General features: G+C 38.9%; 1 protein-coding gene across 3 annotated transcripts in view; it reads right to left on the bottom strand.

Annotated features, from left to right (window-relative positions):
• Window positions 1-8,928, bottom strand: part of CDH5 (cadherin 5) — a 31,457-nt gene extending 22,529 nt beyond the window's left edge. The window contains exon 1 of one of the 3 annotated variants that reach the window (XM_026714173.2): window positions 8,567-8,928. The gene's annotated coding sequence lies outside the window, so the exon portion shown is untranslated. The remainder of the gene's footprint in view (window positions 1-8,566) is intronic. The other 2 variants (XM_087940577.1, XM_087940578.1) reach the window with 2 other exon arrangements.
• Between the last annotated feature and the right edge of the window lie 474 nt (window positions 8,929-9,402).

Below are 9,402 nucleotides of genomic sequence, written 5' to 3'. Positions count from 1 at the left end.
CTGGCCAGGCAAACACCTGGGCACAAACAGATCCCCCCCAATACCTTCAGCTCAAACACACCCCAACCAGGCAACCACATGGAATCTAGCTTCCTAACCAATGATAGCCGTCCATTTACTTGGAGCCAAGCTGCACTAAAAGCCTCCAATACAGGAACACAATGTTGCCAGCCAATCAAGGCACACAAAAAAGCCACAAAACAGATAGAAGATATTAGAAACACTAATCAAGCAGAACACACCATACTCCAAGACCAATAAACATAGACCAAAACTCCCAACCAATCAGGATGAAGAAAAAACCATTCTGGCACAGCAGTAGGCTAGCCCCAAATTTAAAACTGAAACAACTGTAAAAGTCTGACTCACAGACAAACACGATACAGAAGCCTGATGATGGCAGATGAGATTCTGCTGAAACGTTGCTACAACTTTAAAAGCACAACTACAATGAAGTGGGAAAATACCCGAACAAAGTTGAATGCCATATCACCACAGGCTAACAAGTCCGTCCAGCAGGAAGATAAATAGTTGTTTGTCATGTAAACATCTCAATTATTTTCCAGTGAAGTGTAAGATCTGTACCAAATTGACACTAATTTTTCTCCTTGTAACCTAGGAATGTAATTCTTATCCTGTACTACATTCAGGGTTCTAATTACATTCAGGTTCTCAAGACCTTTTGGAATGTATTATCCATTACCCAAAACCCAAAGTCTTATTATCAGCTCAGGAGAGAAAAAAATGGGCATTGGTTTAATTTCTTACAGATTTTATTACATTAATTTTGGGTTTTTTTTTCATAAAAAGCATCATAAATAATGCAATCTATTCTATTATTATTTAGTAATCAACTTTTCCAAAAGATCTTTCCTTTGTGTTTTTCAATGTACTTGGGTGGGGTGGGGGAACATTCTGGGAAGTATTTCTATCAGTTTCTTGGAATTGTAGGAAACCTGAAGCTTTGGTAGAAATGCAGGTATTTGCCCAGATCTCATGACTGCATCATTTCTATCCTGCAGTAGGAAGAAGAGGGGGGTGTAAAGATCTCCCTTAATATCACTTGCCCTAGTCAAACTTTTGCCAGTGCTATCTGAAATATTAATTTAAATTTAAGTGGGGGAGGGGATAAATTCCTAGTTCATAATCCCAGAAATATTTCATTGTGTGGTTTCTAATTCATGAAAAGTGTTTTCTATAGAGAGAATAAGAGGAAGATGTTTCACCAGTAGTGATAATATTTTATCCTATGTAAACCTAGAATGATATAAAATTAAAAAGTGTGCACTTTAGTGCCCTTAACAATCATAAGAATCAATCCAGTGCCTTCTAAGAATAATTGCAATTTAAACACAACACAGCTAAATTCCAGGAGTTTTTAGTGGAGAAGTCAGCAAATAAAAAGAAAACGAGTTTACTTTCAAACCAAACCAATAAAATTGAAGATCAAAGTATTTTTAATTTCAAATAAGTAACACAATTGTAACAGGTTAGCCAAATCCTGCCTGTTCCTGAAAAGCATTAAACTTGACTGAACCTTGTTAATATTTGGGTGAGACCATGACCGAGATGCCCCAAAACAGTGCATTTAATAATCTGAAAAAAATATTCCAGGGGAAGATGGCATCAGTAAATTACTGTATGAATGGGAGGAGCTTGATTTAAGAGAGATAATAAACATATTAGCAACTTTTTGAAAATAATTAAATTATGTGATTTTCCAGATTGAGGTGCATACAGTAAATGGCAGAACATGTGGAAATTTTTGCTTTCAAAGTAGGCAGATTTTCCCAGTTGGTATCCCCCAGTTGGGCTGAACAACGATATTTTTGACTGCCTGGGCCTGATGCAGATTATACTTAAAGAGATTTAGAAGATATTCAGTTAAAATGGTTCCTTTAGTTTATTGAAGTGTTTTCCCTCCTATAGAGTTATAGGCTCTTTGAAAAAAATAAGGCATGGCCTCATACAGATAGTCCTTGACTTATGACCACAATTGAGTCTAAAATTTCTGCTGTTAAGCAAGACATTTGTTAAGTGAGTTTTGCCCATGTTATGACCTTCCTTGTCACACCTGTTAAGCGAATCACTTAACAGTTGTTAAGTTAGTAACACAGTTGTTAAATGAATTTGGCTTTCCCATTGCCTTTGCTTGTCAGAAGGTCACAAAAAATCATCACATGACCCTCGGACACTGCAATGGTCATAAGTATGAGTCAGTTGCCAAGCGACTGAATTTTGATCATGTGACCACAGGTCTCCTGCTACGGTTGTAAGTGTGAAAAATGGTCATAAGTAAGGTGAACAACTTTTTTTACAATGGACATAAATAAATTGAAGAAAAAAAACAAAGCCACTTGCGCATGGCGCACTCTCTCAAAACAATTCTCCTATGCATGCGTCTCATAACTGCATCTCACCACACTGTACCGAGCCTTGACGAATCATCATGTCAAATACAAATATGTCACATCACATGCAAAGGATCGGTTCAGCATCAATCAAATATGGAGATTTACAGATTAGTCTTCAAATATCAAAAAGGAGGACATGCAGGAGGACACTTTTCGAGAGAGGACAGAACTTACAAAAGGAAGACTGTCCTCCCTAAAGGAGGGCAATTGGTCACCTTATCATAAGTCACTTTTTTTTCAATGCTGTCATACATGCATTAACTATTGATCAAGGCTTGTTTGTCCCTTCCTTGTGTACCTACCTTTGTTGAGTTTGCTAACTCGGTTAGTTTTAGCCTTGGTTAAATTTTTTGTGGCTTGGTATCAGAGGTGGTATTAAGCAGGTTCTGACCAGTTCTGGAGAACTGGTAGCAGAAATGTTGAGTAGTTCGGAGAACCAGCAAATCCCACCTCTGACTGGCCTTGCCCCCATCTATTCTTTGCTTCCCATTGAGTCCCAGCTTATTGGCTGGGTCTTGTTTGGTTGCCCTGCACAGGAGAACGGAGCTGGAATGCAGGCTAGTGGGGTGGGGAGGGAAGGGGGATTTTGCAGTAACCTTCCCCTGCCACGCCCACCAAGCCACACCCACAGAAACGGTAGTAAAAAAATTTGAATCCCACCACTGCTTGGTATGCTATGAGAACTCAACTGGCATGATCATTTATCTTTCCCTGTATTATGAACCCATCAGTGTATTACCCAACCACCCTCCTGTGATGGATTAATTCCAGATCGGGGTGGTATGAAAATGCAAAACTTCTGCCTAATTTGTAAGCATACATTCAGCAGTCAGGAGACCTATTTAATAGGCGTGAGAAATCAAAACCCAAAATGGTAGTTGTAGGGATGCTAAGCCTGTGCAGACATATCCCAAAGGTGGTTTTCCAAAAGGCAATTGGACTTCCTTGGGTTTTTTTTTCCTTTGCAAACATTTAGCTTCTCATCCAAGAAGCTTCTTTCAAGGAAAAAAAAAAAACCCAAGGAAATCCAGTTGTGTTTTGGAAAAGCACTTTTGGGACAACCATGACCTGGATGATTGAGAATCTCCATAGGTATTATACAGCCATAGTTTGCACATGTATGGACAAAAACATGTTTGGTTTGGTTCTTTCGGCTTTGTAGACATTGCAGTTCTTTTTTTTTCTTTTAAACTGAATCTAACCTGCTTCCTATTTAGCTCGATGGATGCTCTGGGGCTGATCTGTTTCTTATAACACTCAAGGCAGGGAGGAGGCTGGCCTGCCTAATGCTGTTAGGAAGAGCTCAGAGGGTGCCCAAACAGGATGCTTTCCCCAGCATAGGCAAACAGGAAGGCACGAACTGCCAAAAACCTGCACTTTTCAGAATTTTGTGCTGAAGTCTGCAATTCACAAAACCCTTGCAAAAAAATGTACTTTTTTTTGGGGGGGGGAATGCCTGCCCAAAGGGCTCACACTAAATCGTGTGAAAAGTTAAGGCACAGAGGGCTGGGGGTCGTGTAGAAACTGGACAATACATTTCCCTCCTTTTAGGCATTTGTGGCCTCTCTCCAGCTACCCTAAACCAGAATCGAAATAAAACCCTGATGAACTCTGGGCATAGTTTGAAGGGTCCATCTCTTTCCTTACATAGAAAGAGGAAAGGAAACGAAAATTGCCTGAAGGGTGAGGCTTTGGAGGATTTCTGCCACAGGCTCCATTTATAATGTGCAGTACAATATTTTGTCTCCATGGAATGCAGAATATTCAATCACTTTCTGATTAGTGTATCATTCCCCCCCCACCCTCATAGTAGCATCTGCCCATTTTATACAAACTTAATTTTTCATTCTCCTGCCTCTAGGTTCTTTACAGCTCATTTATGCAATCCTGTGAACTTAGCCAAAAAAGAAGAGAAGTAGAAGAGTGTGCGGAAAATTATACGCATTTTCTTGAGCCATTCCGATAATGGAATCTATTTTTCTGTGCACCTTTTGCAAGCAAACCCCAATTTGGGCAAGCTATTTTCCTTTAAAATAAGTAGTGTGCATTCTACGCCTACTTGTATAGGGCGTCCTTGCTTAACGACTATTAAGTTTGTCAATAGTCAAAAAAGTTTACTTACATCGCAACCTCAAAGTTACAACTGCTGCACTTAATGATTATAATGAGTTTTGACTAAAAAGTCCAAGCCCAATTGTTATCATTAAATGAGGACTATCTATCTATCTCAATATATATGAATATATGAAACTCAAATACTTTGGCCACCTAATGAGAAGGAAGGACTCACTGGAGAAGAGCCTAATGCTGGGAAAGATTCAGGGCAATAGAAGAAGAAGGGGATGACAGAGAAAGAGATGGATAAATGGAGTCGCTGAAGCAGTTGGCGTGAGCTTAAATGGACTCCAGAAGATGGTAGAGGACAGGAAGGCCTGGAGGAACGTTGTCCATGGGGTCGTGATGGGTCGGACATGACTTTGCAACTAACAACAACAAATCTATCTATCTATCTATCTATCTATCTATCTATCTATCTATCTATCTATCTATCTACCTATCTAGGTGCTTATGTTTAGATTTGTGACCCATTCTGCTAAACCAAACATATGGGTTTGTACAGGGGTGGGATTCAAATTTTTTAACAACTGGTTCTGTGGGTGTGTCTTAGTTGGTGGGTGTGGCTTGGTGGTCATGTGACTGGCTAGGCGTGGCCAACTCAACATCACTCACATCGAGGCATGCATCTCCTCGCCTGGCCTCTCGTGACTGTGGGGATGCTGCAATAGTCGTAAGTATGAAAAATGCTGAAAAGTCACTTTTTTCAGTGCCATTGTAACTTTGAATGGTCATTCCACACAATCAAAGTACCAGCAAAGGAGGCGAAAAAAACTCCAGAGATGTTCCTGAGACAGAAAGTCTAGTCCTGCCAAGAATGTAATAAGGGTTAACGGAGAGGCAGTTTCCGTAAGCAACACCAGAATGTTTCCTTCCTGCCTTCCTTACAGGATTAGGCCAGTAATTTCTTCTAACAACCGGTTCTCCCAACTGCTTAGAATGTTAACAACTGGTTTTAGCGAATAGGTGTGAACTGGTAGAATCCCACCCCTGGGTTTGCAAGTTCATTCTAGCTCTTTTATCATCTTCTGGAGGGGATAATGTAGTCAATCTGTATAATGGTTGTGACGGGACAGTTTTCTTCTCGGTCTCAAAGAGATTCATTTCATCTCTGCTTAGATCCTGCCTAAGCTTAGCCAGGGTGCTTTTTCCTGTGCCTTTTGATAATGTTGGGGCTCAAAAAAGAAGGGGCGTTGCCTCCTACAGTTTGGTTTGCCATTCAGTTATGGTATTTGTATGGCGGGGGGAGAGAATAAAGAAGCAACTTGGCAACTTTAATTTTCCAAAAACCTTTCTCACCTTAATGTCCAGGGATTTGCTCCAGAGAGAACAGCTTTGAGAAGAATCTACAGCTACAAGCCAACATTCTTTTCTTTTTTCGCAGAGGAGAATAATAGCAAGGGCATTGCATTTGTTAACTTAAGCAATTTATGCCTTTTTTTTTTCATTTGGGGGAGTGAAGCTAGAGAAGAGTGTCCCCCACCTTTCAAACCAGTATCTGATGTTCTTACAATTCAGCAAAGGCAGCCAATCACAAAGGGCTTCTAAAGGCGAAAGGACTATACAAATCCATATATATCCTGTTTTCCATTACAACAACTTGCTTCAACAAAAGCAGGATATGAGAACAGGTTATCCATTTGGCAAATCCCTCCAAAGCTGTTAATTGTTTAGGTGAATTTCCCGAGTCTGGCTTTTATTTTATCTGATGCAGTTTGACCAGATGTGGAGGAAAATAAAGCTCCTGGGTCCTGGGCCGTTAATCATTTCATTGAAGAGGCCTTTCAATATTGATGCCTGTTTTCTGCATTAGGTTTACATTTTCTTCTTCCCCCGAACAACAATAATCTCAGGTAGGGAGGGAGGGAAGGAGAGAGAGAGAGAGAGAGAGAGAGAGAGAGAGAGAGAGACTAACTGGGCCAAAGTTACTAATAAATTTCAATGGCTGATGGTAGACATCAATCTCATACTTCCTGGGTTTAGCCCCATATCTAAGCAGGTGGAATCAAGCTATTTTCTTCACAAACCTATGTATTTTGTCCACAGATCATTAAAAATGACACACAATAACAATCAAGGTCTCAGCAGTTATTTTAGAGTCCTCAAAAAGTATTTATCATTTAATTGTCTGGATTTCCATGAACCATAAACTGATCATTCAAGATGGATTTGCATAACAGACTAGACTAAAATGTCATTAAGCCATTTGTGTTTAGTCTACTGAACAAAGGCAGCTGAGCTGAGGCAAACCAAATGAAAGCGTACAGCAAATAAATAAAACAAAACAAGAGGCATTGGCAATAAGATGCTACAATATGAAGTCTACAACATGAAGTTCATTTTCTCTTTTGTTTTCATCTTCCTTCTCTTCTCATAATAGACTATCATAGTCAGGCAATATTTGAAAAGGCTTCACTCATTTCATCAAACTTTCCTTCCTGAATAAGCCATGCTTCACAAACACATAAATTCATTCATCATGATTTCACCCCAAATGTTAATATCTAGACATGGCATCTAACCAAGACAATCAAAGCACATTATAGTTTGGTGTTGTGTAAATCAGATGGTATTGTTTCTTTTTTTACCTTATGAAAAGATTGGAGTGGAAAGTGAAAAAAAAAGAAGAAAAAGTCTGAAAGTGAGGAACAGTCAATTTGGGAGGTACAATGTGGACTTTTTGATTTTTTTCCCTCACTTAACAGAAAGGTTTCTGAAGTAGAAATGGGAAAGCCTGGGGAAAAACATGGAAAATTGGGGAAAATCTGGGTTTTCCCCCCATTTTTTCCAAAGCTGTTTGGGAAAAAAATAATAAAAAACTCTGTTTTCCCCCAATTTTTCCATTTTTACCCAGCCTTCCCATCTCGAGTGGTTTCTTTGAGGCCCAGTTGCCTTTTGAAAAACATATTTAGGAAAACCTTGACCTGAATGACTGAGAATCTCCATAGACATTTAACTCACAAAAGGTTACGCCTTTTAATAAAATGTGTTAGTCAGAAAATATGTTACTAAACTCCTGATTATTATTATTTTTTGTTAAGGAAGATCAGTGGCCTAAAGAAATGTGAAGTACATAAAAACTCAATGATAGCAATTGCAAATCTCATACGTAAAGTTCAAACATGGAAAATAGAATATTCTTCTCATAAGAACAAGGAATAGCTTTGGTGCATTGCTAAGTACAAATTATTCTCCCGTTCAAAAATGCTTAGACATTGATGGATAGCAAAGACATCATAACAATTCTTTGGTGGTTTTTAAGAATATAGCCCAAATCCATAATCTTATAGAAGTAATAAATACACTTTTGCTCAGTGACTAAAAAACCCAGCTCAGCTCACAGAATCACATGAATTAAAAACAACAGAATTCTAGAGCTGGCCTAAAACTGAATTTAACTCTCAAGCTTAGTGAAGGAATCCAGATCAAAGCATCCCAAGAGAATGACTGAGTACGTTCAAAATATAAGGCTTTGTAAGGTTTTTGTAAAACAAAGAGCCAGACTGACCTTCCAAAGCTGGATCACCATCCTGAGATGGCTGAAGAGAGATTTCCCTCCCAATTTTCTACAAGTCTTATTACTATCTTCCCCATGCCACATATTTTGGAGATAACAACAACAACAAAAATCCATTTCTAATATTCTTCCTGTGTGAAGTTGGTTCATTTCCAGAAAAACAAAACATCAGTTTTCACGAAACCTGAGAAAACCTTAGAAGTTTTTCTATGTTTTTATTTGGGTGCAACAGTTTGGGTTTTCACGTAACAACATAGCCCTCAAGTTTCTTATCCTGAACTGACAAAGTCTCCTATTATCTTCCTACTGTTTTTCAATTGGAAAGCCTCCAGTGATAGTTAAGGTGGCTCTGGTAAGGTAACTTGAAGTATCCAGAAAGTTGGTTGGCAACAGGCGTACAAAATATCCTAAGGAGAGACTCTGGGACACCTAACTTTGACAGACAAGCAACACAACTGTCAATTATGGGGTTTTTAAAAAAAAATCTAAAAAAAAAATCTCAAATCTTGTGTTTTCTTACCTGGCTTCCTCTTTATCGCAATTTGAAAAGATTCTGGCGATTGCAATCTTCTCTAAGCACCATCTAGATCAAGTCATGGGAGTGTGTTGGATAAAGTAAAATCAGTTATTTGACTGCATGAAGCAAGTCAGGGAGTGATCCGCTTCCTTGTTGCCAAGGGGTCTACAGCTGGGAAGCCAGCCCTTCCCCTCCGTTGAGTCTGTACATCCTGTTATTGTTCTGATATTATTAATGTTACAAAGAGAAGAGTGGAGGAAGGAGATAACCGCTTGGGGTCAATGCCTTAATCATCCTCGCAAGAAGTAAGAGGTAGAGAACAGGATGGTAGGACTCATTGCCATTCGCTAACAAAAACACAACTCAAGCCAGAGGCTGAGAATGGGGATTGTGAAAACTTAGAAAGAGTGGAATGCAACTTCTTTCTTTTTTCTTTTGGCATTTGTGTGTTTTCTTGGCTGAGAAATCTTTAAGTCTTTCCCCAGCTAACGTATTCAGAGAGCCCCTTGTATCTTCTTTTTTGAAAATTTAGAGATTTTTTTTCCTGCTTCAGTTGTCACAAACTCCCTTATCTTTCCTCGTAATTCTTTAATTTCTGTTTCTCATAAATTAAGCATACTAAATCTTAACCTTAATTCCCACAACACTGTCCAACTGTTTACTAAAGTCTGCATTACTATCACTATTAATTTTCTCATCACTCCTGTCACCCATCCCCTCCCACTTGTGACTATGACTGTAACTTTGTTGCTTATATCCTTATGATTTATATTGACTGTTTCTTAGTGTGATTTGATTGCTTATTGTACCCCATGACTATCATTAAGTGTTGTACCTTA

Source organism: Pseudonaja textilis, chromosome 11, assembly GCF_049901715.1.
Source record: "Pseudonaja textilis isolate UNSWEBS1 chromosome 11, rPseTex1.2, whole genome shotgun sequence".
NCBI lineage: Eukaryota > Metazoa > Chordata > Lepidosauria > Squamata > Elapidae > Pseudonaja > Pseudonaja textilis.
This window is presented reverse-complemented; position numbering and strand designations above follow the sequence as displayed.